The sequence below is a fragment of the Myxocyprinus asiaticus genome, chromosome 11 (assembly GCF_019703515.2).
Source record: "Myxocyprinus asiaticus isolate MX2 ecotype Aquarium Trade chromosome 11, UBuf_Myxa_2, whole genome shotgun sequence".
NCBI classification, from domain to species: domain Eukaryota; kingdom Metazoa; phylum Chordata; class Actinopteri; order Cypriniformes; family Catostomidae; genus Myxocyprinus; species Myxocyprinus asiaticus.
In genome coordinates this window covers 42,293,400-42,303,270 of record NC_059354.1, presented here as the reverse complement: position 1 = coordinate 42,303,270, position 9,871 = coordinate 42,293,400, and the positions used below count along the sequence as shown (strand labels likewise).

Sequence of the window (9,871 nt, the reverse complement as noted above, 5' to 3'; positions counted from 1 at the left end):
TCCAGCCATTCAGTGACACTAATCTACTATAAACCTTGTTACCATGACGAGCAGGGAGGGGGCCAGAGCATATTACAGTGTCTGACATAGTTTTTGCAAGTTCACACACCGCTTTAAGCGATCTCTAGTGATCTTTGACTGGCGAAGCCGGACATCATTAGTACCAACATGAATAACAATTTTAGAAAATCTGCATTAATTATTAGCCAGCACTTGTAAATTTGATCTGATGTCAGAAACTCGAGACCTGGAAATGCATTTAACAATAGTGGTTGGAGTCTATTTCCACATTCCTTCCAATAGAAATCACCAATTATTAGGGCTCTTTCAACATGATTCTCAGTGGGTGCCTCACTGAGTGGGGAGAATCGATTGGAAACCCTAACAGGAATGGGAGATTGGTGTCGCTTTGCTGAGTATGCCGCCAAGACGTCACCCAAACGCCCTGCTGCGGCGGCTCTAGAGCTGGAACCAAAGTGTGTGTGTGTGCTCGTTGTACTACCCACATCCCAAACAGTATCTACCGGCTTCTCTTTCTCACTGACCTCCACTAGCATTCGGATGCGTGTCTCTAACTCAAACTTCTCCGTCAGCTTGACTAATTCCTTTCATTTATCACTTGCGAATTCCTCACTGCTGACGGAAGAAGCTATCATAAACATGTGACATGCAATGCAGGAAGAAATAACATGAGCGGATGCCATGACTTACAGCAATTGTTTGTTGTTGGTTGTTCCTGAGCGGTGAGGGTTTGAGATCAATGTGAATCCCTCACGCAATTGTTTGTTATTATGGTTGTTCTTGATAAGTGGTGCTTTGAGATTGATGCAATAATCAGTGTAACACAGAGGAGAAAAATGGGTGCGCACTGTAAAATACACGCAGTTTAATCGCAATAAGAGAATAATGTTGGGAGAATCCTGATGCGTGCTGAAAAATGGCAGATGTTATGGATTAAAGCTGAAAACAGATAGATAAGTGATGCTAAAAAAGCTAGCAGGCTACAAACACTCGTGTAGCGTGCTGTCAGCAACAGGACATCCAGTGTCAAATTGATGTACATTTCTAGACTTTCAATTGTGGTACCTGTCACGATTGAACTCCGGTCCCAAGCCCGGATGAAAAAGGAGGGTTGGGCGTGGGGCTAGCAACCCCACCCCATAAAACAACTACCGCTACAGAAATGTAAACAATAGATAAAACAGAGTCACACTTCCTGGAAGATGAAGGATCATCAGAGAGCACTGATTGGGTAGGAGGCGCACGGCCCCAGGATTATTACAGCGTCCCTTAGAACTAAACAGAAAAAGATAAAGATGAACATCATCCAATGCTATGCCCCCACCGACGACAACGATGATGAGGAAAAGGACCAGTTTTACAACAGAAGATCATAAAGATCTACTCCAACAAGGATATAGTCATCCTTATGGGAGACCTCAATGCCAAAATTGGACCCATCAACACAGGATATGAGCATGTCATGGGCAAACATGGAACGGGAGAGATGAATGAGAATGGCGAGAGATTTGCAGACCTGTGTGCACTGAATAATCTTGTTATCAGAGGCAGTATCTTTCCTCACAAGTGGATCCACAAGAATACCTGGGTATCGCCAAATTACAAGACAGAAAACCAGATTGACCACATCTGCATTAATAAGAAGTTCAGAAGTTCCCTCCTAGATGTTAGAGTTACAAGAGAAGCAGATGTGGCATCTGACCACCACCTAGTAGTTGCCAGAATGAAACTATAGTAAAAAAAAAAAAAAAGAATTGGATTGATGGATCATACAGAAGAGTGAAGTATGATGGCAGCCATTTAAAGGTTCCCAATGTCAGGGAAGAATTTGTACTTGAGCTAAAGAAAAGGTTTGAGGTGCTACAACAACTGCAAGCTAATGATAATGTGCAAAGTATATGGCAGATAGTAAAGGAGACCCTGAGAACAACCTGCCAGGAAGTTGTTGGAGCAAAGAAACCCTATCACAAAGAGTGGATCACTGCTGAGACATTGAGCAAGATAGAGAAGAGAAAGCAGAAAAAAAGCAGCAGTTAACAACAGCAGGACAAGAGTGGCAAAAGCCAAGAACCAAGAAGAATGTGAGCTTCTGCATAAAGTTGTTAAGAAGAACATCAGGAAGGACAAGAAATATGTAGAGGGACTGGCAGCTGAAGCAGAACTGGCAGCATACAAAGGTAATATGAAACAACTGTATGACATGACCAGGAAATGTTCTGGAAAGTACAGCAACCCTGAAAGACCTGTCAAGGATAAAGGAAAGACCATCACAGGAATAGAACAACAGATGAACAGATGGGCCGAGTATTTTGAGGAACTCCTTAACAGACCAGCACCGCCAAATCCTCCAGAAATCGATCCAGCCAACGTTGATCTCCCAATCAACTGTGACAAACCCACCAGAGAAGAGATCAGAAAAGCCATCATCCTGCTGAAGAATGGAAAGGCAGCTGGACCTGATGACATCCCAGCAGAGGCCCTAAAAGTAGACCTAGATGCATCAGTGGAGATGCTGTACCCCCTTTTTGTGAAGATCTGGGAGGAAGAAGTGACACCTAAGGACTGGAAGGAGGGCTACCTTATCAAGCTCCCCAAGAAAGGTGAACTCAGCAACTGCAACAACTACAGAGGCATCACACTCCTGTCAGTGACAGGCAAGGTCTTCAACCAGAAGACAAATGTTGTGGCAGCCATATCATCGCAGGTAGGACTCAACATCCAAAGACAAGACCAAGATCCTGAAGGCCAACATCAGCAGTACCGAACCAATCATCCTGAATGGAAGTCCACTCGAAGAAGTGCAGTCCTTTACCTACTTGGGAAGCATTACAGACCAGCTGGGAGGTACAGATGCAGACGTCAAGGCAAGGATCGGCAAAGCAAGAATGGCTTTCATACAGCTCAAAAACATTTGGAGCTCAAAAGAGCTGTCTTTGAAAACAAAGATTCGGCTGTTCAACTCTAATGTAGAGTCAGTACTGCTTTATGGGGTCAAAACCTGGAGACAGAGAAAAAACACCATCAAAAGGATCCAGACATTTATCAACATCTGCCTTAGAAGGATTCTACAGATCCACTGGCCAGACACTATAAGCAATACCAGTCTCTGGGATAGAACCAGCAAACTTCCTGCAGAGAAAGAAATTCAGAAGAGAAGATGGAGATGGATAGGGCAAACCACCAAACAACATCACTAGGCAGGCTTTGCGATGGAACCCCCAAGGAAAGCGGAAGAAAGGCCGTCCAAGAAACACCTGGCGATGTGACCTTGAGGCAGACATCACCATGATGGGATACAACTGGAGTCAACTGGAAAGAATGGCCCAGGACAGAAAGCTCTGACAATCTATTGCCCAAACCCCGAAAGGGGTGAGAGGGCATATGAAGAAGAAGACCTGTCACAGAGACATAGGATCTTTTTGCAGGATTTTAATAAAAATGATGACAGTGAAACAAACAAACAGGAACTCAAAACAACAACAAACAAGAACTGACAAAGGAATACAAAAACAAAGGGGTAATTATACAAACAAAAGCTAATGATGAAATGGAAAACAGGTGAGAACAATCAGAAGCAGATGGCAGTGATGAGGGCAGTGCATGATGGGTAATGTAGTCTGGGGGAAACACTTCAAAATAAGAGTCCTAGGAAACACGAGGGAGACAGACTGTGACACAACCCCCCCTTTAAGGGGTGACTCCTGGTGCCCCAAAGATGGCTTAAGCAGATTTAAATGCTCTTCCTCAGTTTTTATAAACAGTAAACCTACAGTGTTTTTATTTTCAAAGTAAAGTTAATTGGCCCCAGCTGAGTTTTCATCTGGATAATCTGGCCCCAGTAAAATAGTTGATACTTTAGAAATAGTGAAAATACATTTGTATAGTAAAAAAAATATATATATATATATATATATATATATATATATATATATATATATATATATATATATATATATATATATATAAATTGTTGGTTAAATCATCTCACTAGGATATAACGTGTTATAATTAACATTAAAAATAAACGTTAATTTGTTGGCTGAATGTTTACGTAATAACATTAGTACATCAGATGGTATCGGTTTTTGGTATTGGAGCATTTTTACGAGTACGAGTACCAGCACTCAGGGACTAAAAACGAAATGTTTTTCAATTTGGTTCGTTCTGAGCAAAAACTGTATTTTTCATTCCAGTTCAAAAGTTCCTCAGCCTACTTTCCACAAGGTTACCGGTTAGAACAAAATAAAAGAACGGTTAATAACGTTCTTTTTTTAAAATGACAGTACTCTGCTCTTAGGGGTGGGTGAAATACCAATTGCAGTGTTGCCAAATCTCCCAAGAGAAACAAGCAACCTGGTCTTGGAAAAACAAGCCCAAAATAAGCCACTTGCCTCACCAAAATAAGTAAAAATAAGCTATTTTTTTTTTCCTGTGTGGTGGATTTATCAGCATAGAAATCATAACAAGCAGTTAATTAACAGTTAAGTATAATTTGATTTCTTCTCAGTCAAAACCCAGCAGCATCAGATCTGTAATAATGCATCATAGCTAACAATAATTCAGTGAAGATTTGGAAACAACTGAGAAATGTACTTTTTTCCTCTAATAATGTTTTCCTTGTATCTGGATTAACCATGCATTTATATGTAATAATTATACATAGCTGTTAAAAAGGCCTTCATTCACAGAATGCTACATCCACATCGGGCAGTTAGGCAAAGAAATGTGTGATGCAGCAGTTTCCTTCAGGATCAAAGCACATGTTTCATATTTTGGGCAAAATTAAGTGGTGTAGTTAAAAAAAAAATGTACTTTGATAAACCCTTTGGCCTTTAGTTTCATGAAAAAATTATTGGAAGAAAAGTAACCGATTAGAACCGGTTACCAGCATTTAAAAAATAACGTTTTCACTCCGGAACATTTGAAAATCACTTTGTTCCGGTTTTCGGTTTTGTTCTGCTAAAAATTTTGTTCGTTTTCAGTTTTCATTCCTTGAACCGTTTTTAGTCCCCTGCCAGTACTTGAGCGCGGTATCGGACCGATACCAGTATGTGTTCCGAGGCGTGGGGCGAGCGCGAGTTGAAAGTGCGAGCGCGATACGATAGTCTGTGTTCCGCGACTGCTACCAGGTCCTTGAATAATGTGCGAGTAAGGGCAGCTGGTGGAGTTTCTGGTGCCCCATGCAGACTGCATAAAATTAAACAGCTTTTACTGGCTTTCTGATATGACTGGAGTCTTCAACTATTGTGTGTACATCATTTTCAACTTATTTCTAAAAAATTATATTCATGTCTTTATGTGTTAAATGTTTTTAATTAGCAAAAACTCACTTAGTGTACCTTTAATGAAACCCCCCTCACCCCCCAGCTCCCCCTTAGACCCGGCCATGATACTAGATGGATAGGACACAGCCTGCTTGTCAGCTAGCATCTAAAACTTTAATAGTCAATGTGGAACTGAAGACATTAAAATTGGGCTAAACTATATCACAATTTGGCTTGCACCATGAACCATACATTTTGGCAAATCATGTCCAATCCTCCAAATGAGCAACATTACCAAAACTGAAAGTTGTAGAACAAGGAGGAACTTTAAAATTAGATATGAGAAACAGAGACATATGCATTTAAACAATGTTATTCAACAATGTACTGGCCAGGAAAATGAGGACACAAAGATCATACACTCAACATGTACCCTTCTGAGTGGAATCTGCATAATTTAGTTCCAGGTGCTCTTGCTGACTGCCTTGTTCACACATGTCAGCCAGCATACCTTTGGCTACCACCCAACACATCTACTCCTTTGCCCGAAGGCAGGTAGTTAGTGTTGTCCAGGTCACAAAAGATGGTCATTAAAATTCCCGACACCTTCAATTGAGGTTAACTCAAGTCTAACCATCAGGGTGGAAGCTATTGGCACAATATGGAAAAAAGTAAAGAAACAAAAAATCTTGTTTACATGTTGAACATCATACGTGTTTCCTTTACACAAATTAGAGAAAGCAGTTGAAAATCCTTTTCAGTTATTAACTTAGTTATATCTTTCAGCAAGTCTGAAGGATTGTTTAATGGAAAGCTTTTTCTTTTGACAATGTCTGTCTGTCTCCTATATAAAATATACGACAAAGAAACATAACGCCCCAATTTGCAATGGTACAATTACAGGAATAAATGAAGATATGTAACTTATGACTGGTCCAAGGTAAGGAGCATAGTGTAACGATAACTAATGATTCTTTGTCACCACACAGTGGTTGCCAAAAAAAAAAAAATAATAATAATAATAATTTGCAGAAATATGGCGGGGTTCTGGAGTGCACTTGAGAATCTGGGATTCAAAATCTAATTGTAAACATGGAGTTTTACAATTTAGAAAAGTCTTAAAATAAATGTTATGATGTAAAACTTAATAAGAACTCTTTAAGATTCCACATTTCTTGGTAACTAATCAAATAAGATAATTTGTGACATTGATCATGTAAACACCTATGTACCAAAGGTCAGATTTACTTGCTTCCAATAAAGCACATAAGACGCTCTTTGGAACATTCTCAAATCACGCTGGGGTATAATGGATGGTCAGGTTTTGCACAACTTGTGACATCCATGATGAATAAATGTAAATATTCATGCCAGCTCAAGTGCATGTTGTCAATAAAGCAAAAGTGGGACATAATAAATACAACTAAATTCTAAAATGCATGTACATTTTTTCAGTTCCGTCTTTCACTCAAATTGTTATTCTGATAATATAATTCTTAATGAATAAAAAATATTTAATCTGAAGCAGATCCCACTGCATATTTTTGATTTACGAACAATCTGGCCTTCATTACCTACAGTACATTAATCCATTCAACTTTATTAAGATGAAACAGACTGTGTTTTAAATGTGAACGTGCTTAAATGAATATCTGGACAGACAGTTCGTAATGCCTCTGCTCAGTCAGACACCATTCAAGCTGAAATCTTTTCTGGCAAAACAAGCAAGTAGAGACAGAGTACTACAGGCCTTAAGCATCCTAAGCATTCTAAGCCTTGTGTGAAATCATTCTGAGCCATTGCCAGAACCATGCAATTGTCTGAAATAAATGCATCTCTTGCCTGTTTTCTATCAACACAGCAGAAGAGCAGGATTCATTTTTTTGCTCTTGCAATTCACAGAGGTGGTGAAATTAAATGACAGTCTGACCCTTCTGTAGATCAGCGAGGTCAGGTACAGACTTGCCAGGCTCAGTTTTTAGTCACGAGGAAACAGTGAAATTGATGTTCTAAAAACAAATGAAAATCGATGCCTTTGCACCTATGGAAACAGAGAGGTCATGACAGGTTTATGTCACTCTGACTTAGTGATACACAACTAAACACTGTCGGTCATGTCAAGAACCCTGCTGTTTGATGTGTTGACTCGAAAATCTGAAATGATGTGACAGCATGAGAAACGTTCATGTTAACAGAGCTTCCAAAACCAATACAAACACATTTTTCAATTACCTCAAAAGATCCTTACTCATTTCAGCACATGTTTTTAAGAACATTCAATCATACATCATTGTAAAATATTTCCTAGACCACTCAACTTGCAGCACAGAAATGGAAGTAGAAAATAAAATACCACAGAGTGGGACATGCACAGGTTCACAAATAATGTAACCCTTTCTCAGTATTCTGATGTCCTAAGAATCATGTTTTAAGAGGTGATCTAAGAAAGTATTTGGAGCTTGAAGCAACTACCAGTGCTTTAGGTTTAGAAGTTTATCAGCTCATTCCAGCCCATGAAACGGTAAAAGAGACATTCATCATCTTTTTACACCTTTGCAAACCAGCCCATTGAATAATATAGGGCCATTAGATACCTCTGACAAACATTAGCAGTGGTTGGTTCGTTTACCAAAATAATGTTTGTAACTTCTAAGAAATTGGAGGATGGAGTATTGGAATAATTACAATGAACTATGCACTCTTTTCTGTTAATGTTTGCTGCCACCTTGCAGTGCAGATGCAGTAGCATGCAAAAACAGAAGCACTCATGAATCTGCGCCTAGCATCATATGTAGAATAAAGCAGCTTCTTCTCCAAAACTGATATGACTTCATCTCATGTGAGTGTAGATTTTGTACATATGTTTCCAAAAATACTATTCTATTATTACTATTTCTGTTTAAAAGTTTATAAATTAACAAAATCATTTCTGAGCGCACCTATAAACAGCTTGGATGCTGCCGTCACGTGCTATCAGAATTATCATAAATACAAGTTCCCACTCGGAAGTTGCACATGACCAAACCCTCAAGTGGTAATTATGAATGGGAAACTCAGGGATAATTTTGATACCAGAGTTTCAGAGTTGGGATGAGATGTAAACTTTCAACATGGCAGAGGAGAGTACGGTTTTTGCAGTGAATGACAGGTTTTATTCATTTTTCGAAATACAACTAATTGTTAGTGCTTGCAGTTTTGGTTACATTCATGTATATCAGCAATCATTTGATGCATGTTGTACATTTTTACACCATGAAAATAGCTTGTTTTTGACCAAAATTCCATTATCGTCAGCAAGCTGAGTAATTTGGTGTCAAAATTAACGTTCCTCAAGACATGGTGTCGTCCATGTTTCCTGTTCTTTCTGACAACAAAGCACTTAATAAACACACTCGTAATTACCACTTCAGAAGTGGGAATAGGGATAATTCCAATAGCACATGAAGGCAGCATTAAACCATTTTTTTTCTCCGAGATGGTACAAAATGCTTTACCACTTGACAGACCAGAGGCAATCTTTTCTAAACAACTGACTAGAAATATACTGCACGTTTGAATGGTTGTGCAAAAAGCATGCAGTCAAGGTTCTCGATGGAGTTGGTCAGAGAGAAATTTGCTAATAAATGAGTGACTGCTTTCTGAACTTTCAGTACCTCTGCATTTGCATTTGTGTGTGGGAATACTGCAAATTTAAAGCTGCATTCAAACTGGATGTGGAAGTCACAAAGAGATGACTCTGATTAACAGAATGGGGCAAAAAACATATTTGTTATCTATTATGTCTATAGATGGACAAAATTGCTATTTGAAAATCATGTATAAATGACAGTTGTGGGAGTGTTCCAGCCAGCAGAGGGAAGAAGAGAGCTGTTTGGTGTGCTCCAGAGCTGCAGAAATGCATCAGTATATTTAAATTTGCAATCTGCAGACCTACACAGAATCTGTGGCAGCAAAATTCTGCAGAAAGCTCAGCAGATTTACACAGAATTGAAATGGCTTTCATAAAGTTCTACACATTCCTCCTCTTGTATGTTCATTTGTTAAATATTTCAGCTAATTTGATCAAACTTTCAGCTACCAATGTTTAATTTTAGTTTTTTGTCATGTTTAAATCCATTCCTCTGAATCAGTACAGAACATGCCTGGCTATTATACAAAAAAAAAGCTAAAAAAACAAAATACATAAAATAAATAATAATAATAATATTACTGTAGGACAAAGTTCAAAACTACCAGCCACGCAAACAGTTAATATACAAAGGCTACACCAATTTTTTTTATTAACAATTTAAAACAACAGGGTTAAAACAATTCTGTCCCCTTTTGCACTACAGATTACATGCCTCATGTTGTAACCCTAACTTCCTGCTTAAGCAACAACTTTTTTTCTAAAAAGCACAAAGAAAGTCCAGAAGAAAGGAGAGTGTGTTACAGTAATAAGATAATATCAAATTGCTGGTTACAGAGCACCTTTAAGGAACTCTAAAGTTGCGTTCACACAGACAGCAAATGAATTGCTGGAGGTCACCAAGTCACTGTACTGATGATTGTTAGTTGTAGGTGTACTTACTTGATTGCTTGATTAT

The 9,871-nt window shown here is 38.8% G+C and overlaps 1 pseudogene; it reads left to right on the top strand.

Annotated features, from left to right (window-relative positions):
• Positions 1-1,223: 1,223 nt before the first annotated feature.
• Positions 1,224-3,363, top strand: LOC127448036 (uncharacterized; annotated as a pseudogene).
• The last annotated feature ends 6,508 nt before the right edge of the window (positions 3,364-9,871 follow it).